The sequence below is a fragment of the Sorex araneus genome, chromosome 5 (genome assembly GCF_027595985.1).
Source record: "Sorex araneus isolate mSorAra2 chromosome 5, mSorAra2.pri, whole genome shotgun sequence".
Taxonomy (NCBI): domain Eukaryota; kingdom Metazoa; phylum Chordata; class Mammalia; order Eulipotyphla; family Soricidae; genus Sorex; species Sorex araneus.
Window position 1 is genome coordinate 209,776,066 of NC_073306.1, and position 21,919 is coordinate 209,797,984.

General features: G+C 54.6%; 1 protein-coding gene across 3 annotated transcripts in view; it reads left to right on the plus strand.

Moving 5' to 3' along the window:
• Positions 1-9,671: 9,671 nt before the first annotated feature.
• The window catches only part of HERC3 (HECT and RLD domain containing E3 ubiquitin protein ligase 3), a 91,880-nt gene continuing 79,632 nt past the window's right edge, over positions 9,672-21,919 (plus strand). For all 3 annotated transcript variants that reach the window (XR_008630141.1, XR_008630142.1, XM_055137691.1), the window contains exon 1: positions 9,672-9,771. The gene's annotated coding sequence lies outside the window, so the exon portion shown is untranslated. The remainder of the gene's footprint in view (positions 9,772-21,919) is intronic.

The window sequence follows — 21,919 nt, forward strand, 5'->3', positions numbered from 1 at the left end:
TTATAAGTAAATTTCATGACTTCATCTCTCCTAACAGCTACATAGTATTCCATTGTGTAGATGTACCAAATTTTCTTTTTTTTTTTTTTTTTTTTGCTTTTTGGGTCACACCCAGCTATGCTCAGGGGTTACTCCTGGCTTTGCACTCAGGAATTACTTCTGGCAGTGCTTGGGGGACCATATGGGATGCCGGGGATCCAACCCGGGTCGGCCGCGTGCAAAGCAAACGCCCTACCCACTGTGCTATTGCTCCGGCCCCCCAAAGTTTCTTTAACCAGTCATCTGTTCTAGGGCACTTGGGTTGTTTCCAGATTTTGGCTGTTGTGAACAGTGCTGCAATGAACATATAGGTACAGATGGCATTTCTACTGTGCTTTTTTGCATCCTCGGGATATATTCCCAGAAGTGGTATTGCAGGGTCCTATGGAAGCTCAATTTCTAGTTTTTGAAGGACTGTCCATATTGTTTTCCAGAAAGGCTGGACCAGTCGGCATTCCCACCAACAATGACGGAGCGTCCCTTTTTCCCCACATCCACGCCAGCACTGGTTGCTTATTTTCTTTTGAATGTGTGCCCGTCTCTGTGGTGTGAGATGATATCTCACTGTTGTTTTCATTTGCATCCAGGGATCATTTCTATAGTTCATAGAATTCTGCTCCTTTTGGTCAAAAGTCATATTCATTATTGCTTTCTTAAAAATTGTTTTTGAGGGATATGAGTTTACAAGAGTATTAGCTCTACGAGATTGATTTCACGGTTGCAGAGCTAAGCAACGACCCCTCCGCGGGGTCCAAATCCCTTCTCCCGTGGGTCTTACCCACTCCGCCGCAGCCCCAGTTCTGTTGATCACGCCTCTGGGTTTGTTCCAGTTTCTTTTTGTTTGTTTGCTTTTAAAACCCTCCTTGCTGGTGCTCGGGGTCTGCTCCCGTGATCAGGGACGCCTGCAGTGTCAGGCACCAAACCTGGGCTTCCCACATGCAAACTTGTGTCCTAGCCCATTGAACTATCCCTGTCTCCCCCGTCTTATTCATTGAGTTTTTTTGGCCACGCCTGGCAATGCTTAGGGTTCTCTCCTGACAGTGCTCGGGGACCATATGGAATGTTGGGGATCGAACCTGGATTGGCCAAGTGTGAGGGAAAAGCTCTGCCCGCTGTACTACTGCTTTCATCCCTTTCCCCACTTTGCTTCTTCTGTTTTTTGGTTCCACGTGGCAGTGCGCTTAGGGACCACACCTGCTGGTGTCGAAGGGGGCGGGGGAGGTGGTGGCTGTGGACCAGGGTCCAAACCGTCACCTCAGCTGCACCTGCACGCAAGTATCTTCACCCCTGCGCTAACTCTAGCCCCATCTAAGCTCTCAGTGAAAGGCTTCAAAAGCACATTTCCTTATAGAATTGGCCAGCTAGAACGATTGATTCTGTGAGGTCAAAATACATGATTTGCGTTAGAAAACCATCCTGGAGGTGGGGCCGGGGGGCAGAGATCACTCGATGGGCAGGAACACAATCTTGGCAGGCACAAGCCCTGAGTTCAAGTCCCGACACGTGGTAGGGAGGAGTGGGGGTCGCCCCCGAAACAAGACCCAACCACGTTCTCTGAGAACATGAGGGTCTTAAAGGCGGTCACTCTGCAGACAGGAGCCAGGAAGCTTCTCTGGGCACCTCTCCATGCCTCGGCCTTCGACTGACCCTCAAGGGTCCGTGGACAGGACCCTTCATGGTACACATCAGTGAGGCAGCCGGGAGCAGAGTACTGTGGCACGCGGGTAAATCCCACAGCGGACAGGCCCCCTGCGCCCTGGGGACTGTCATCCCCTCTCCTCCGGCTGGCCTCGGCTGCCTCTCACGCCAACTGAGGCAGGTCAGAGGAACAACTGGGGCTGAGCAGACCAACCACGTGTGTGTGGTACTTCTGAGCCCGAGTCTGTGCGTGGGGAAAGTAGCCTCGGGGTGGAGCCCAGCACAGTCCCTCCCCTCTGCCTAGGCCCCGTTTCCTGGGGGCCCGGAGCACTTGGGGAGGAGCCTCCAGGAGTGAGACTATTCCAGACGCTTGCCGGGACCTATAAGACAATCCATCTGTCGGGGCTGGAGAGATAGCACAGCGGGGAGGGCGTTTGCCTTGCACGCAGCCGACCCGGGTTTGAATCCCAGCATCCCATAGGGTCCCCTGAGCACCGCCATGGGTAATTCCTGAGTACAGAGCCAGGAGTAACCCCTGTGCATCGCCAGGTGTGACCCAAAAAGCAAAAAAAAAAAAAAAAAAAAAAAAAAAAGACAATCCATCTGTCTGTGTGTGGCCACTTGTGTCTCTTACTGCCCAGTAAAAGAAAATAAAAAGCCCACCCCTAAAGGGAAATCCTCCGTTCCAAGCTCGTGAGAATTCTGGGAGGGTGAAAGCAGGTTAAAGCGGGAAGTAGGAACCATCCCAGGAAGATCTGGTTTGACCAGTTGACAGAGACACGCGGAGCCCCCGCTGGACAGCAGAGCGGTGCGTGGCCAGGCAGCTCCGGACACACGGGGGCCAAGGTGAAGCTCCGGGTCGGCTGAACTGAGATGCCGTTCTGGCACGCTCAAGCCCGAACACTGAGTCTGAAGGATATTTCCTAAGTTTCTCTTGCACTGTCAGAAGATGTTGAGAAAATCAAGTCGTGCCACTTTGAAGAAATTTCATTGAGTACTTTTAAAACTAGGTTTTTAGACCTACAAAGAGTAAAGTGTATTTTAAGTAGGAAAGATAATGGGAGGAGACAGCTCCAGGGGGAAAGGGCGAAATTCAGTCTTTAATTGAAACTGGTTGTGGTAGGGGATGAAGAAAAGCTACAGGACAGGCTGAATGCGAAATAATGCTAAGAAGGTTGGAAGTCTGTTTTTAAGTAAAGGAATTTGATAAGGTCAAATAATTTTTAAAGAATCTTAAGACTGAGTTTATTATCTATTGGATGTTTGAAGAAAATAAGATTTGAATTCCCCTATGATAAAAGGACAGAGTATTGTAAAACCTGGCGAGCTTTTGCAGACTGTACCTTGCTTAATTGGTCTGCCTCCAAAGTAAAGACATTAAGATTATTTTGTTAGGTTTATCATGTCTTCAGATCAGTTTTATTTCACTTCATTTTCTGGTTTGATAGTCCTTTGACTCATTGTAGGAGAAAACAAGTTTGAGCTGTCAAAAGAATTTTTTAAGTGCATTTCAATTGTCTTCTTGAATCATTTGGATTTATTTAGAAATTAATCAGTACCTCATTCTTGCTCTTTTTGGTTTGTTTGGTGTTTTGGATCACACCCGGCAGTGTTCAGGCTTTAGTCCTGGCTCTGCGCTCAGGGGTCACTCCTGGTGGGCTCAGGGAAACACGTGGGTCAACCTGGCTTGGCAGTATGCAACAGCTCTTAGATATACTATTTCTTTGACCCTCCTTACAATCTGATGAGGGGAGGAGAATTTTCCATCTTCTAAACAAGAATGTAGAAGCCCAGGGAGGGAAGCTGATTTTTCTAAATCATACGGTGAAAAAGTGGTAGAAGATAGGATTTATATCCAATACAATGTGATCGATCCTACAGGTATTCATCCCAAAGAAAGCGCTGCAGAGAGTTGTAACAGAAGCCGCTGTGAGCTGAGCTGAGCTCCTGGGAGAGGAGGGGCTTACTCTGGCTTTACGATCGCAGGAGAATTTTGGAGATGAGGAGTGAAATAAACCAACGGGGATATCCGTGGTTGGTACAGCTGGGTGCCACGGTGCCATCAGTTTGACAGGAAGGACCGGTGTGAGCCCGTGGGAGCCGAGATCAGGCTGCTGAAATGTGTGTGTGGGGGCACTAGATTCATTAATAATTAAATATTATAAATTTCTCATAATTATAATGGCCAAAGGGAGCGGGAGAGAGGCTGAGGTCAGAAGCCCTAGGTAAGGAGATGTTGGGATTGTCCAAAGATGCAGAGGAACTAAAACTAGGATTGAAGGTGATGAGTGTGGTGGACGGAAAAGTTTTCCCCAGAGATGTCTGTGTCCCGATCGTTAGACCCTCGGAATACGCCTCCTTGCACGTAAAGGGCCCTTGCAGATGATGTTAAGGATCTTGGGTTGGGGAACTCACCCTGGAGTATCCCAGCATGTCCGATGCCATCCCCAGGGTCCTTGGAAGGTGGGGGGGGTCTCATGGGAGAAGGCGAGGGGTGATGGAAGGAAAGATGGGCTGCTGTCACGTGGTCTTGAGCCCAGGGACGCGGGAGTGCTGGGTGCTGGAGAGATCACAGCAGCCTCCCGTGGAACCCAGAAGGATCTGGCCTCGGCAATAACTTTATTTTATTTTATTTTTTGCTTTCTGGGTCACACCTGGCAATGCACAAGGGTTACTCCTGGCTCATGCACTCAGGAATCACTACTGGCGGTACTCAGGGGACCATATGGGATGCTGGGAATCGAACCCGGGTTGGCCGCGTGCAAGGCAAACGCCCTCCCCACTGTGCTATGGCTCCAGCCCCCAAAAAATGAGTCTTAAAAAAACTAAAAGTTATTGCCGAGGGGCTGGAGCCATAGCACAGTGGGGAGGGCGTTTGCCTTGCACGCGGCCAACCCGGGTTCGATTTCCAGCATCCCATATGGTCCCTTGAGCACCGCCAGTAGTGATTCCTGAGTGCATGAGCCAGGAGTAACCCTTGTGCATTGCCGGGTGTGATCCAAAAACCAAAAAAAAAAAAAAAAAAGACTCATTTTACATTTCTGGTTTCCATAAGTGTTAAGGAATTAATTTGTGCTGTTTTTAGCCACTAAGCCTGTGGTAAATTATTACAGCAGTTTCAAATTAGTAGTTTCATATTCATCTCTTGCTCTCTCTGTTAGGGAAGGATATTATGAAAGATGCCATAAAGAGAAAGATGACAGTACTCGGTGACAGAGTAGGAAGAGAAAAATCAAGATTCAGAGTGTTTCAGAGCCCTGAATGCCAAATCACGAGGGCAACGGAATCATGTTGTTTGTTTTCAGTCATGCCGTGAAGTGCGCAAGGCCTGCTCCTGGCTCTGCTTTCAGGGTCCCCTCCTGGAGGGTCTTGGGTTTCCATATGGGGGGCCGGGGATCCAGTCCAGGTCAGCCAGGAAAAACCACCTTAGCCCCTGCATTATTGTTCTAGCCCCCAGAGGATCCTAATTTTATGGAAGATGAGTTCAGTTTTATAAATTTTGCACGGGTTCCACTGAGCACACCCCACGCCAAGCTTGCCTTGCACGAATGTCCAATTCTAGGGCTCCGGGAAGGAGGCGAGACATTGCTCTCACTGCACAGTTACAGATGAGGCCACATCAGGCAAAAGTACCTCGTATGAGACACTGGCCATATATTACGGCCATCGGAATGTAGATAAGGTTCTTAGAAGTGGCCAGTGGTTGAGTGAAAGTGTACAGTGAGGAGATTGGTATATCCTTAGATACAAAAAATGAAGTTAGTGATACTCTCAAAATTGTATCCAAAGTTATCTGAATGTTACTCCTGGAGGCAATTTTTACTTTGCATGGCTGGTGAACTGAACTTTGGGTTGGAACTGTAACTACTTATCTCTCATGAAGTGGTCCCTTCCTGAGTTACTCATGTTGTTTTCCAGATGGACAAGAATAATTTAGGTCCTAGCTTTTTCAACAACAGTTCATATTCCCATCCGAGGCCAGGTAACTAGATGTGGGGGTTGTGGAAAATTTGACAATGGTTAAGATGTTTTTAAAGCAAGAAATGATCAAAAATAGACTAAAAATCAATTGCATATTGGACCCAAGATGTTTCTGACATTGCTCACCTAAGCTGTGCTTCTCAGGTGAAAAGGGGCTGGAATATGGGCACTGGTGAAGGGATGGGTGTTCGAGCACTGTGTAACTGAGACTTAAGCCTGAAAGCTTGTAACTTTCCAGATGGTGATTCAATAAAAATAAATAAATAAATAAATAAATAAAAAGAAAAGGGGCTGGAGGCGGAAATAAGTTTAATGTGATGAATAATTTGGATAATATTTGGACAATCGACAGAAAGCCTCCAGCCCCCCAAAACTTGCTGGGACGGGACAAAGGCTCAAAGCTCCGAGCACAGGGTTTGCGTGCAGGAAGCGGAGCTTCAACCCCCAGCACTGCATGGTCCCTGAAACCAGAGGAGGGGGACACCCCCTGAGGCAGAAGTAGTCCCTGAGGCCAGACCCCCCCTTGCTCCCCATGAAACAACAACAAAAACACATTAAACAAAATCGATATTTTTGAGGCACAGTCATGTCATCGCCAACATCCCTCCAGCCAGACAATGTATCGTTTTCAGCAGATTCTCTAAAGGATCATAAACAATGTTAAGAATCATGTTTTGTCCAGGCCAAGAGGGCTCCATAGGGACCATCTGTATTTGCATCCTGCTCATCCCCTACTGAGGTTTGGCTTAATTACACTGAGACGCACTGACATGGGCAGAAGCTTCCGTACCCCGAGACAAAGTGAGAGCACCCAAGCAGGGAGCAGAGGGAGACCCGGGCTCCGAGAAAGAAGCTCTCTTCCCGGGGGGCGACGGGCAGTGATCTGCAGAACACTTCCAAGTGTGGACTTGATCTGGGAGTGCGGATGAGGCATCCAGACCCCTGGCGCCCGCCTCACCCATCCTGCTGCACCCCGCCAGGACGCAAGGAACGGAGGGTCTAACCCTGAGCTGAGCTGCAGAAGGCACCGAGGCAGCCCCGCCCGCTGACCTCTGGCCATGCCTGTAGCGGTGGACAGTGGGTGCCACTCTCCTTCTAACGGGTCCTGAGAACTTGCCCACGACGTGAGGGGCATCCCTGGGGCGGGGGAGACAGCTCACGAGGGCTGACCGGGCAGACGGACAGACCCAGGCTGTTTTCCTCTGACCACCCCTTCACAGCCCACCCGCTTCCTGCAGTCCTACCTGCCCGAGGCCGGCGGTGAAACCTGCTGGCCCATGAGCCGTGCTCTCTGCTCCCTCCCGGCCCCCCGGCCTGTGCTGCGTGGCCCTGGCCTCCTTTCAGACCCACCCCGCGTGAGTTCCCTGGTGACTCCAGGTGTGCGAGGCAGAGCCAGGCACCCCTAGCTGCAAACGTCCTGGTCACTACCCAGCCTACCTGGTGCCACCATCGGTGCCAGGAACTCGCAGTCACAAGTCGTCACTCAGGTCTGCTCGACAGACACCCGTGACCAGAAAACCCCAGGCAGAGCCCAGGCCCCTTTAGAAACAGGCCCTTGGCCCCAGTCCGAGACAGAGTCACCCACACGGTGGTTCGGGTCAAACACCCGGGAAGACTCCTAACTAACGCACAGGACTAGGCAGCTCCTGAGGGGGGTGGGGGTGTGTGTGGACTTCAAAACAACTGTCCTGGGGCTGGAGTGATAGCACAGCGGGGAGGGCACTTGCCTTGCACGTGGCCGACCCGGGTTCGAGTCCCAGCATCCCATATGGTCCCCTGAGTACCACCAGGAGTAATTCCTGAGTGTAGAGCCAGGAGTGAGCCCTGTGCATCACTGGGTGTGACCCAAAAAGAAAAAAAAAAACCCAAATCAATAAAACCCCAAAAAACAAAAAAACTGTCCTGGGGGCACCAGGAGAAACAATGACCCGCCGGAGGGGCATTTCAGCGGGAACTGAGGAAGCAGGAAAGCCGGCCACAGGTCACAGAGCTGGGGAACACGGGAGCTGAGCTAAACAGTCCCAGTAGAGTGTCCCGACAGCCAAACCGTAGAAGCCGAGGGCTACGAAAGTGAGACTGAAGGTAAAACACCGGAAACCACCAAGGAGTAAAACGCAGAGCGGCACATTAGAATTATGTGGGACAGTAGAAGTGGAACGATGTTTACATAACAGAGAAGGGCAAGAGAGAGAGGATAGGGTAGAATTCTCTTTGGTTTTGTTTTGGGGTCACACTCAGCAATGCTCGGGGTTCCCCCTGCCTGACTCTGCACTCAGGGATCAGTTTTGGTGGGACTTGGGGGGACCGTATGGGATGCCAGGGTGGCACCAGGGCAGCTGCATGCAAAGGCTGCCCCGCTCCCTGCTTGACTCTCTCTCCAGCCCCGAATTTTTTACTTTCAACACGCACTTTTTTTTCCATCACAAAATGTGCCATGGTTAGTAACTATACATCCCTGGGCATAATTACCTGGTAAATATTTATCTTTTCAAGGCGACAGGGGCTGTGCTGTTTTGCCTGCCCGAGTACTTACAGGGCCCGGAGTACGGAGTATGTTTATTAGGGAATATATGGCAAACCAGAGGGAAAAAAGGAAATGGAAATGGTAAGAAAGAAGCAACCGCGACCTCTTGGTCGCAGTGACAAAGAGCCGACAGCATGAGGGGCACTGATGGGGTGATCCCGGGGCCAGGCAGGCAGGAGCTGCTGGGGGGACTCCAGGTGGGCGGGTTCAGGAGAGGGCGAGGCGGGCGTGCCTGCCCGAGTCCTCCTGGGCGCAACCGGGAAGCAAACTCCAGTCGCTCCAGTTGGTCACTTGGACTGTCCTGTCCTCAGCGGCCAGGCCCAGCCTTCCCTGGAGATGAAATTTCATATGAACCTCCGGGTTGGGGCCAGATGCACGGAGCCAACCCCGGGGTGACAGAGCTGCCAGCCCAGGGGCAGAGGGTCCGTCCCTCTCCTCCGCGGACAAGCCACCACTGCCCGGGACGCCCGGGCGCCAGGCTGGCTGGCTGGACTGACCACGGCGCCCCTCAAGGCCGGCCCTGGGTGGGGGGCGCAGGGAGGGGTGGGAGCAGGGTGGGGTGGAATGGGGGGTGGGTGGGTGACTTTCTTGGCCTCCCCTTCCAAGGGCGGGGCCTAACCAAGCCATCCTCTACCCCCGAAACCCCACTCGGCTCGCTCTGCGGGAGCACTGCCTGCGGAGTATCACGTCTGACAGTTCTGAGGCGGGACAGGTGGGGTCCGAGCACCTCCAGGGGAGCAGCGCCTGCACTGTCCCGCCCACTTAGGGCCTGGGGGACCCGCTCCAAGCGACCGGCCGGACTACAGAGCACGGCCCAGACCCCCGGGCCGCCCCTGGCCTGGCCCCTGTCCGTCCCCTGTCCCCTGAGCGCCCGCAGTCCTGTACCCTGGTCACTGCCCCACTGCCCAACCCCCACCCCCAGTCCCTTGGCCGCCCCCCGGGCCGCCCCCAGCCCCTCCCTGGCCCCCGGGCCCGGCTGCCCCGGGCCGGTCACTCAGTCACCCTGGTCACCCCTGTCCCGAGTCCGTCCCCTGTCCCCTGGGCGCCACCCGGCCCCGGCCCCTGGTCACCCCCGTCCGGCATCCGTCCCGACCCCTGGTCAGCCCCGACCCCCGTCCGCCCCCCGGCCTGTCCCCTGTCCGTCCCCTGTGCCTGGGCGCCCCCCGGCCTCGGCCCCTGGTCACTCCCGTCCTCTGGTCACCCCCGTCCCCTGGTCAGCCCCGGCCCCCGTCAGCACTCTGGCCCGGCCCCTGGTCACCCTCGTCCCCTGGTCACCCCCGCTCTCCGTCCATCCCCCGGCCCGGCCTCTGGTCACCCCCGTCCCCCGTCCGCCCGCGGCCCGGCCCCTGGTCACCCCGGCCCGGTCCCTGGCCCCGTCCCCCGGGCCGCCCCCGCTCCCCCCGTCTCCCGCTCGCCCCGCCCCCTGGCGCTCCCGCGGCCGCCATTGGTGGAGCCGGCGGGCGGCGCGCGCCCACTGGCCGGGCGGGGCGTCAGTCACGGCGCCGGCGCCCGCGGGCCGTGCGGGAACTTCCTCGTTATTGTGACGCGGCCGCGGCTCTGCACGGTCCCGCGAGCTCGGCGCGGCGCAGGTGCGTGCGGGCCGGGCGGGGGTCCGGGCCGGGCGGGCGGGCGGGCGCGGCGGGCCGCGGGGGTCCCGGGGTGCCGTGTGTGCGCGCCCGGCGGGGGCGCGGGTCGGGGCGCGCGGGGTCCGGGGAGCCGGGCCGGGCGGGGCTGCGGGGCTGCGGGGCGGGCGGGGGCGGGCGGGGGCGGCGGGGACCCCGGGGACCCCTCGGGGCGCGGGCGGGGGCGCAGGGGGACCTGCCACACGGTGCACGGGAGCCCGGCCGGCCTGCCTGCGCAGTGACCGAGAAACCCGCTTTCCGGGGGCGCTGGACCCGGCCCCCACTTTAGATGCATCACGCAGCATCCCGCGCCTTGACCCTGCGGAGGCTCGAACCCTCTGGAAAAAGTGTCGAGCAGAGAGCTGCGTAATCTTGGCAGCAGCACCCGGCTTGGGGCCTGGGGGAAAACACCCAGCGCGCCAGCCGAGGCTGCGGCGGCTGGTGCTTGCTCAGTCAGTGGTCAGGTATTTATTTTTGCGGAAACAACGTTGCAAAGCGTTGCAAAGCGTTGCAAAGCGGTCCCCGTGCTGTGTGCGGCGGAAGCGTTTCTGTCTGGGGGACAGATTTGCATCTGGGAAGGTGGGCAGCGCAGTTAAAAACATCTCTGGCTCATGAGGGCTGTGGCATCCTAACGGGAGGAGGAAGAGAAGATTTTGACCTTCAGGAGTAAAAGTGATGTTCCCCGCATCACAGGGACTTTCTCCCTCATACGTGGAACGCATGGCAGTGACCTGCGTGGCAGACTTACGTGTCATACTCCGGCACCCCGAGTGAACTGGTCATGATGCAAGGCGGCGGCGGCGGTGGTGGTGGTGGTTCTGGTTCTTGGCATGCTGTTGAGATAGTTTCATCTTGCTTTGTCTCCAAAGCAGCTACTTCAGGCTCTGTTTTCGTGGCTCACTTTGGGCGGTGTTTAGGGTACGATGAATGGTGTCAGGGATGGAATCTTGCAAGTCACAAGGCAAGTGCCCTTACCTGCCAGACCAGCTCCCTGGCCCCTAAAACTAGTGACATGTTTACTGTGTGTGTCAGGAGTGGTTTAAAGGGCTATTTTTGTGTGAGGGGGCCCAGGGTTCTCTCTGTGCCGCAGGATATTCCCAGAGGGTCCCTTGTGAAAAGGGGGAGGGGCACAGGACAGAAACAAGGTCTCCAGGCCCCTTTCAAAGGGGTTGCCTCTTCTAACGAGACTGACCCCTGGAAGCAAGGTGTGGGGGCTGTTGGCGTGGGTAGCTGAAATATGCCCACTTCCTCCCTCAGGCCCGTGAAAGTTACTTTGTAGTCTCCTGTGCTGTTCTGTTTGGTTTCTTTAACTGGCAGAGGCCAAATGCCAGCGGGGTGACCCGTGGTGAGCTGCTTAATTTCTCAGAACCTAAGTTTCCTCTTCCCATACTTGAGATAGTATCTGATTAGCAACATCGATGAAAGGATTAAGAAAGAGACTTTCTGTGGCGACTGCAGGCTAGTGCCCCGGCGCCCAAACAGACCCACGGTGGTTTACTCCTGCTGTGGGCTGGTGGAAGGAAGAAGGTGAGCCCCTGGGCGAAAGCTCTGGTTTCTGGTTACTGCTCGGCTTCTCAAAGGACCAGTTCCTTGGCTTCGAAAGGCCTTAGCTGCCACTGAGAAAAAAGCGAGGTGCCCAGAGTTGGCGCCATGGGCTGAGTGCAGGCTTGGCACGCAGGAGACCTGGGTCGGTTCCCTGGACTCAGTGTGGTCCTCACTGCACGAGAGCGAATCCTATGGACAGAGCCAGGAGTGGCCCCTGCGCGTTGCATTGCCGAGTTAGCCCCAAGCTCCCCCCAAATAAAAGAAGATAAAATAGAACGTGACTGGGAGCGAATGTAAGCCTAGGGGCTGGATCGAGTGATCTTCTGAAGCCTTGCAATGAAATATTCCTTCGATGGTATGACTTGCGCCCTAGAGACTTTTCCAACAGGTAGAAAGGTCCTCGCTGGTGGCAGGAATCTGCGACTGTGAGCCTGGGAACGAGCCAGCTGCATTCCGAGACTGGGTGGCTGCGGGAAAGGTTCGGTTAACTCCTGAGATTGCATCACCCCCTCTCTGGCTAGCATAGGGGCAGCTGCCTATAAATACCCCCCACTGATGGAGCTGACAGGAGCTCACGGAGTGCAGCATTGGCAACTCCTGCTTTCAGTGGCAAAGGGGTCTAGCTTGGCTTTTCGTTTGGAGGTGGCAGGGGGCCGTGTTCGGGGAGCACGGACTCTGGTAGATGAGATTCGGACCATACCTTTGCCACTTCCTCTCTATTCACCTATTATATTGCATGTTCTTGGTTCAATCACTTGGACCTGCGAGGCCTTCAGGATAGGGTAGAATATTTTATTCCAGAACTAGGCACGTAGCATGCTTGCCGTCACTGTCACACTATCCTTTTCCTTATTCAACAGCCGTGTGTTAGTGCCTCTGGGTGTTCGGCTCAATTCCAGCCTCCAAGGAGGAGAAATGAACAGAAGGGTGCTGTCCTTCCTTTACGAGGAGCCTCGAGCCACTGTTCGCTGGAGATACCCAGAAATGCCATTAATTATGGCAGCGTCTGAAAGCAGGAGCTGCTGGGGGTGGTATGGGGGAGAGCACTTTAGAAGGAAGGAAGCACATTTTTTTCTTTTGCGTTGTTCGGGCCTTACTCCTGGCTCTGTGCTCAGGGGCCACTCCTGGTGGCACCGGGGATCAAACCACGATGGACCACATGCCAGGCAAGCATCTTGACTCCGTAATAGCACGCAGGCGCTGTGTGAGGAATCTCGATCAGTATAACCTAGAGAGCAAAAGTTAGTAAGTTTTGCCTGTGGGAATCCTGGTTTTCTCCGCGTTGGGTATGGTGCAGGAGGCACTCAGCAGATGCCACGGTGCCCGGTCCTCACTCTGCAGACGCTCCCAGGCTGTGCGGGGATGAACTGCCTCAGTAACACCCCTGACTTCCCTTATTCCATTTCTAAGCATGACATAACATGTGTAACATTCTTGTTAAGAAACAGTCCGGGGGCCAAAGCAGGGCATCAGCTGAGCTCCTCCTAGATTGCTCCAATGCCTTTGCCCCTTGCCATTGTCTTCTCGTGTTTTGTACTAATCGTCATTTTGTTTCTCTTCATCTCTTTACTGACCTCTAATGTTCGTATCTCCACGTGCTTGTCTAACTTGGGTTTGGACTTCGGGAAGAGGCATCGTGCTGGCCCTACAGCCCTGTTTTCAAGCCTTAGCTGCTTGGATTCCTCTACGTGGATCCAGCTCTCTCCCACTCTGGAGAGTATTCTCTGGTGGATGTCCTGCAGTTTATCCCTTCTCTCCTTCTTTTTTGTTATGTCTTTTTTTTTTTTTTTTTGCCACACCTGGAAGTGCTCAGGGCTTACTCCTGGCTCTGAGCTCAGGGATCACTGCCGGTGGGCTTGGAGACCATATGGGGTGCTGCAGGTTGAACCCCGGTTGGCAGGTGAAAGGCAGTCCTGCTGTACTATCGCTCCAGCCCCTCTTCTTGATGAGCATTAAAAAATATATTTCAAACAACATTAAAATAAACATTCCTATATAGGGGCCAATGGTCATGAGATTCTTTTCGCATTGCAGAGTGAGCAAGTCACTAGGAATACGTGAATGCTAAACACTAAAGTGAGAAAGGGCTGGAGAGAGTGCTCAGAGAGCTGTGTGTGGGCTTTGCATGTCAGAGACCCGTATTTGAACCTGGCACTGCGTGATCCCCTGAGCACCACCTAGTGTGACCCCTCCCCCCAAAAAACCAAAACCAAATATAACTGATTAAAAAAATTAAAAGGTATTAAGTTAACTTAAATTTCAGTTTACTTACGTTTCAGTCCTCTTCAGTGGCTGCCATGTTAGATTTGAGTGTGGAACGCTTTCACCTGCAGACTCACCTTAGAGTCACTCACCTGGAGAGGTGTTCACCTCAGGGAGTTACGTGGGGAGTTACTCAACTTGCGAATTCCCTCCCTCGGTTTTCTCATTACCTTGTGATCCACTGGGCAGTGGTGGCCGTGTGCCTTGCTAAGGTGGCTGTGTTGTATAGGAACTATTGGAACACCTTTGTCTTCCCCTGCTGCTGCCACGTTGTTTCAAGTTGGAATCCAGCTGATACTTTGTTTCAAGTTGGAATGCCAGTTGATACTTGGAGCAGCTGGCAGTGAGAGTCCTGATCTGGTTGTATTCCTTTTAGAATGTTGCCGTTCTTACTAATCCCATTTAGTGTTTTTGGTTTTATTAGACAGTGGCAGGGTTCTAGCATCACAGAGTCCAGGTCTGGAGAGTGAAGAGGATACAGTCTGGATTGAGGTTATGGGGAGGGAGAAGGACATTTCCTGTGATGCTTGAGCAGCTCAGAGGACCAAGGTGTTTCGTCAAAGTGGAGAGAGAGAAAATGACAAGGAGTGGATACTGGTGTTGAAAACTCTTCACCTGGATGCATCTGATCCCACCTGAAAGCTTCCTTTTGCTTCTTGTGCTGTTTCTGTGGTTTTGTTTGCTTTTGTTTGAGGGCCATATCCAGCTGTGCCTTGCTTTGGTTTTTATTTTGGTTTTTGGGTCACACCCGGCGATGCACAGGGGTTACTCCTGGCTCTTCACTCAGGAATTACCCCTGGCGGTGCTCAGGGGATATGGGATGCTGGGATTAGAACCTGGGTCGGCCGCATGCAAGGCAAACGCCCTACCTGCTGTGCTATCGCTCCAGCCCCTGTGCCTTGCTTTGGGCTCTACACTGAATCACCCCTGATGGAGCTCAGGGAACCATGTGGGTTACCAGTCGTCAAACCGGGTTGGCTGTGTGGACGGCAGATGCAGCCCCCTTCTGGTGCCGTTGCTGATGATGGAGCATGTCACTGGAATGGCTGGTCTTTGTCAACTCTAGATTCTGCATTTGAGTTTTGGCTTTAGGTTTTTTGAGAGCTGGGGTCCAGGTTGTGCCCGTGGAGTGCCGAAGCCGTGGGTTGCCTTTCCCGTCCTTTCCCTGCACCGTTCAGGTAGTGGCGTCTAAGCTGATTTGGGAGGGAGCTTAGCCGCACTGTACACGAGATTAGACGTCCTTCTTGAAAGTTATTTAGGTCTCAGTGACTTTCAAAAGAAGGGATAAGAATCAGTAGTTGTGCCACGCGCATGTCTGCTTGATTAGACAGAGTTTAGGGGGCTGGAGTGATAGCACAGCGGGGAGGGCGTTTGCCTTGCACTCGGCCGACCCAGGTTCGAATCCCGGCATCCCACATGGTCCCCTGAGCACCGCCAGGGGTAATTCCTGAGTGCAGAGCCAGGAGTGAGTCCTGTGCATTGCTGGGTGTGACCCAAAAAAAGCAAAAAAAAAAAAAAAAAAGACCGAGTTTAGGAGCCGTCGCTTGTGTTTTCTCTCTGGCCACAGGGATGTCTCCATCTTCTCAGCCTCTATAATTTGAGGAATGTACAGAAAACTTGCTGCTTGCAAGATCCCCTCCACTGGGTACGGTGGTGTCTGTGCAGCCCTGGGGATCTTGAGGCAGCAGGTGGGAAGGTCTTCATCCTCCGGCCTCTCTGAGGAGCTGTCCTGGATGCTGGCTCTCACAGGACGGTGGGAGTAGGGGCAGCGGTGACCACGGAACAGCTGCCCGTCTCCCCGCCCTGTCCCCCACGTCGAGCAGGCCTCGGCTGGGTCTGTCTCTCCCCAGCGCTTCACAACGCGTGCGCTTAATTCAGCACTTGCACGTGGGTCCCTGGGAGCCCTCAGCCCTCCTGAGATCACGGTGCATCTCAGCGAGAACATCAGAGGGGCAGTGGGGAGCCCTGCCACGGGGTGGGGGGCGGCTGGTTCTGGAGGCAGGACCGAGGGGCTGCGTGGGCTGGTGCAGCCTTCAGGGTGCACATCTGAGGGGGCGAGGGGAGGGGCTGCTCCTCTGTGTCCGGGAGACACAGCTGGGGCGGTGGGGGTGAGGACTGGGAGCACAGAATTCCCAGTGACGAAGGACAGCGCCGAGGGAAGGCGCTCGGCGTCGTGCCCGCCAGCTGCGACAGGTCTCGGGGGTTCCGCTTGGTACTTTCCGGGGTGAGGATTGTGTGAGGGGCTGTCCTGGCTTCTGGGCACCGTGCTTGGTGCCTCCTGCCCCGGGTCCTGCAGAGCCCTTGGTAGTGTCTGCCGTACCTCCTGCCAAGAGCTAGGGATCCGCCGGGAGGGTGGACCCACGGCCTGGAAGCTGATCTCGAGTGCCGGGGGAGAAGGCAGCTGGGATGGAGGAGGGACCACTAAGTCAGTGATGGTTGGACGGCTCACTCGGGATGCGAGATGTGTGCTGAGAGTAGGCTATGGACCAGATATGATGGCTGCTTAGTACCTGTATTGCAAAACACAACACCCAAAAGGAGAGAGAGAGAGAGAGAGAGAGAGAGAGAGAGAGAGAGAGAGAGAGAGAGAGAGAGAGAGAGAGAGAGAATGTGCCTGCCACAGGGGTGGGGGGTGGGGTGGGGGTGGCGGGAGGGACACTGGGAACGTTGGTGGTGGAGAATGGGCACTGGTGGAGGGATGGGTACTCCACATTGATTGAAATGTAATCATGAAAATTTGCAAGTCTGTAACTGTATCTCACAATGATTCATCAAAAAAAAAAAAAAACACACGCACATACACCAAAAAAAAAAAAAAGCGAATGATCTGTTCTGAGTGATGCTTTTTTTTTTTGGCGGCTGCTATTTAATGCTTAGTAAATAATTTTTTTATTCGATGACTTGAAGATTCTGACTATGACTCAGGTAGGAGGGAGCTTGGAAGTCTTCTTAAATAATAGTCCTATTTGTGTCTTTTAAATGAAAGTGGCTTCTCCTGCGGAATCAGGGATGTGGCCGCACTTCAGGTGCTTTCTGGGGGTTGTCACTTGCCCATGGCACCCAGGGTCCCAGCCAGCTCTTAGGATCGGACTCACGGCGCACAGACCGACAGGCTGCGAGATGCGGGCTGCCAGACGGGCGGGTGGCATAGCCTTGCGTGGCCGCGCAAGGGATGCTCGGCCCAGACAAGGATTTGCTGGAAAACAAGTAACTTAAGGCTGCTGGTGAGTCCGGAAGCTTAGAGAGGCTAGAGACTAGTAAGGGGTCTGCTCCGCCCGTCTGTGCTGGCTGCAGGAGCTGCTCCGCAGGCCGCACGGTCGGGCCGGCTGTTGGTGCCTCGTTCCCGCAGGACCGTTCGGGAGACTCCGGCAAGTTCTGGTGCGTTGCTGTGTGTCCTCTAGGTCGCTTCTCACAGGGCACCATTCGGGAGCGTGCGCTGGCCTCCGGACGGAGCCGCCCTCCTGCGGGATGACGAGCCGAGTCATGTGACTCTGGCTTACTTCAGCTTTGCAGTTCTGGGTTTTTTTTTTTTTGGCTTCACTTCATCTGTAAATTAGAGGTGATAACAGTTGCATCTCAGTATCTCATGGAGGTTAAACGCAGTGTGTGTGTGTGTGTGTGTGTGTGTGTGTGTGTGTGTGTGTGTGTGTGTGTGTGTGAGGGAAGGGAGTTTTTACTGAATGAAACGTGCGCAGAAGTGAGAGTGAGAGAAAGGGCAAAGGTGTTTGGGCGAGAGCAGCAGCTTCTCTAGGATGAAAATGAGCCGACAGACAAGCGGGTGAGACACGGTTCAGAGAGAAGGTGCCCGTCGCCTCTCCCCGCCAGGCTGACCTCACCGGGGCTCCTCGGAGGGGCCGGTGAGTGCCTCCGCCCGCCCCAGCAGTGTCCCCGCGGCCACCAACTCCAGAACCCAGTCGCCGGCCTCCACGCTCATGGCCGACCTGCACAGGCCCCAGTCGAGCCCCTCACACATGGGAATGAATCTGCTGGAGCCCCCAGGCCCTCGGGGAGTCGGGGAAGGGCGGCCTCCCCCATCTCCTGGTGCTTCCGGGAGCCTGGCATCACCTCACAAACTGCCGCTGGGGCCATAGAAGCTCATTAACGGCCACGACCCAGAGACTCACAAGTAAGCCTCTCGGAAGAGAGCAGAGTGCTCCAGAGATGCCTCCAGACCCCAGAGCACCACCCAGTTAAAACTGTAACTCAGCGCTAGCACCCTAGTTAGTATTTCAGAATTCCTGAAGCACGCAGCCACCTTCATGGCCATGTCACGTCTTGTAGTTTATGTCACTGATGTACCAAAAGTAGCACAGCACATTTGATGGGGTGTAAAGTAGAAGGCAACTGATCTTGATTAAAAAATATATATATATGGGGCCGGAGCGATAGCACAGCGGGTAGGGCGTTTGCCGTGCACGCGGCCGACCCGGGTTCGATTCCCGGCATCCCATATGGTCCCCTGAGCACAGCCAGGAGTAATTCCTGAGTGCAAAGCCAGGAGTAACCCCTGAGCATCGCTGGGTGTGACCCAAAAAAAAAAAAAAAGTATACCTAATAAAGTGTGGTAAAATTAAAAAAAAAATATATATATATACACACACACACACACACACATATATATATTAGCACACAAGGCTTAACCTGTAACAACAAGTTAGTGATCTCTTATGCAGAACTTAATGGCTCCAAGGTGAGATACAACAATTTTCACACACTTTTCTCTGAGGAAACCTTTTTGGATCATTTTTAGTGGATTAGTCATACCAAGCAATGCAAAACAAATTAGCATTTGCCTTTGGGGGAAGCTTGGGTGCTGGTTGGGAAAATTCAAAATAGTGGTGGGGGGAAGGTGTAATGATGGTTGGTGGGATTAGTGTTGAAATATTGAATGTAATAAATTATTATGCACGGCCTTTTAGAAATAAAATCAAAATAGAAGGTGTGTTTGCAGAGCAAACCTAAATGCATTAACACTTGTGAAAGCTAGAGAAGAGCCTCAGACTATAGTTGAAACTAAGCCATACCTGCAATAATTATTCATGATGTCACTATTCATGTCACTCAGATTTTTATTGCAAGTGACAGAATTCAGCTCAGACCATCTTAAACAGGAAAGGGTCTTAGTAGGCTAAATATTTGCATATGGTGATTCACACTAGTTACAACTGTAAAGTTGCTTTATCATTTTTAAATTTTTATTGAATCACTGGGAGACACAGTTTCCTGGCTGGGTTTCAGTCATACAGTGCTCCTTCACCGTCCCTCCACCAGTGTCATTCCCCACCCGAATGCCCCATCGTCCCTGCCTTGCCCCCGTGGCAGACCTTTGCTTCTCCCTCTCCCTCTCACTCTCTCTTTCCCTCTCCCTCTCTCCCCTCTCCCTCTCCGTCTCTCTCTTCCTCCCTTGCTCTCTCCCCTCTCTCTCTCTCTCCCTCTCCTTCCCTTTCTCTTGCTCTCCCTCTCTCTCCCTCCCCCCTCCCTCTCTCTCTGTCTCTTTGTTTCTCTGTCTCTTTGTCTCTGTCTCTGTTTCTCTCTCTCTTAGTCAGTATGGATTGCAATGCAGGTACTGGAAACGTTCTTTAAAATCTCTTTCAGGAAGCACCAGGTACTGAAAGGTTTTCGTGCACGGCTCTTGTAGAGTTGCTTTGAACGCCAGTCCAGCCTCTCACCGGGGAGCGGGTTCTGGGGGCGCCTCTGTCTGACCCCGTGGCTGCCACCCACCCTGTTCTCTACGTTAAGGTGCTTCTGTTGGATGCTGTGCCCAGTGTATATTTCTTTCAAATGAGTAACTGTGCACAGTACTTCTTTGTAGTGAAACACTAGTCATGAGGGGGTGTTTAATGTGTTTCTGGCTCTAAGTCACGGTGCGTCATTTCTTCAGCTGCTCTCGTGTGCTGGGTTCAGGGTTAGCTCAGCAGCCCAGACTCACCCTCGACCCCGTCGTCTCTGCAGCTCCCGTGGGCACCGGAGACACTCCCTACCCGCTCTCCGGAGTGGCCACTTACACAGATGGGCGCGTATTCTGTGACTGATTCATGAGCACTGAGCCCAGAGCCACCAGCACCCAAGACACTGGTCTAGACACACACTGGGTGTGAGGACGCCGCACGGCTGTCGCACACTTAGGACATGAAACAGTGCCTCAGCCCCTCACCTGGGGCCGTGGCAGGACAGAAACATCACCCGAAGGAAACGAGTCAGAATGTGAACCGGCAGACCCCAAGTAGACACGGAGAGCAGGACGCTGGGCACGGGACACTCCCGGAGGCCACGCGTGACCCTCGCATGAGCCGAGCACCGAGGCTGGTCTGGGTGACTGCCGGGGCCGTGCTCCTAGGGCGACTCAGGCTGCACCCGCTGGCGCACGTGTGGGAAGGCGTGCCGGAACGCTCGCGGGTGAGCTGCAGTGCAGGGGCCAGGCCCAGGCGAGGGCCCTGGGAGCAGCTGTGCGCAGGGAGGCGGCAGTGCTGCCCCAGGCCCGGCCGCGTGCGGGGGTCCCCGTGCTGTGTGTGTCCTGTCTTGGGGCTCCACTGTGTCCGCGCCTGTGGCGGGGAAGGCAGCTTTCCGCAGCCTCCGCTGCCCTCGAGCTGCGCAGTGGTCAGCGCTCCGGCGAGCGCCGTGGCGAAGGGCCGGCTCAGCTGGGGGTGCAGGCCGGGTCCTGGGCTGACCACCCATCCCAAGGGTGCTGCGTGCTCAACGGGGGCCAGCCAGGGGTCCCGTAGGAAGAGGGGCGCGTCTGCTGACCGGGTCCGAGGGACTGGGCCGGGGATAACACACGGAGCTGGTTGCCTGGAGGCACCTTCTCCTTTTGTGTTTTTGGCGGGTGGGGGTCTGCCTTGTCGATGGCCCTGCTGAGGGTCGGGCCAGAGCCTCCTGCGCCCGGGGCATGTGCCCTCCTGCTGAGCCCCGCCCCGCCCACAGGAATGGGAACAAAACAAGCCCTTCCTTCAGAAAGCGCCGCCGTCACATTGCCGTGGGCTCTCCCCGGTGTCGAGTCTGCCCCGGGCCGGGGGATAGTGGCCCGTGGTCTGTGGGGATGAGTGTCTGTGGTCAGCCGCTCACTCATTCCCGCGCTCATGGCGGTGGGCGTTTGCGTTGGACATTTTGGTTCCGTGGGACCGAAGCCGCTGTGAGCGTTGCACCTGGAATCCCCCAGGCTGGAGCATTCACCCCTTCCTCATAGCGGGGGTGGGGGCGCAGTGCGCACCGCGGGCTGGTGCCCCGCCCCTGTGTTCTCTTGCTTCCTGCCTGTCCCCCGGCTGGGCGCGGTGTTGGCGGGTGCCGGGGTCTGGTTTCGTCCTCAGAGGGGGTGCTGTCCTTTCCAGGTTCCCAGCACTTTCTCTGCCGCGTGTGACTGCGGTTTGGTCGCCGTGCACGAGGGCGTGGCCTTGGGCTCACGGGCGACCGGGGTGTCCTCGGGCCAGACGGGACACCTCCTCTGGCCTAGATCCACGTCCCGGTTCTGCCCCTGTCACCGCGGCGACCTTGGTCCTGCGCCGTGCTTCCTCCCGGCGTCGCACTCTTTGAAAGGAGGCTAAAAATAGCCCTGCCGGCACGGGGCGGTTGTGAAAATGAAATGAGATAATGGTCCGAAACGCCTGCGAGCACAGTGATGGAGAGTCGCACTCTGGCGCCCACGTCACCACCCGCGGGAGAGACACGACCGGCTCATGAAACATTGAAAAGGAAGGAAGGAGTCAGCGTGGCTGCGGCAGTTGGGGAAAAGGGAAAATGGAATTACGAGGAGGTGATGTGATTTTACCTGCCCATTAGAGTGTACCTCCGCCCTGCCCCCTCGCCACTGCAGAGAACTCAAAAATAACAGTTAAGGGGCTGGAGCGATAGCACAGCGGGGAGGGCGTTTGCCTTGCATGTGGCTGACTTGGGTTCGATTCCCAGCGTCCCATGTGGCCTCCCAAGCACCGGCAGGAGTAATTCCTGAGTTCGTGAGCCAGGAGGAACCCCTGAGCATCGTTGGGTGTAACCCAAAAGAAAAAAAAACATTTAAAATCAGGTGTGGTTTTTGTAGTTCCCAAGTTGAGGCAAGGAGCAGAACTCTTGGAGAGTAATAGTGGCTGAGATGCGAATTAAGACTCTTTGCTGGGGCTGGAGCAATAGCACAGCGGGGAGGGCGTTTGCCTTGCACATGGCCGATTCGGGTTTGATTCCCAGCATCCCGTAGGGTCCCCTGAGCACCGCCAGGAGTAATTCCTGAGTGCAGAGCCAGGAGTAACTCCTGTGCATCGCCAGGTGTGACCCAAAAAGCAAAAAAAAAAGAAAAAAAAAGACTCGCTTTTCTGTTTTACTT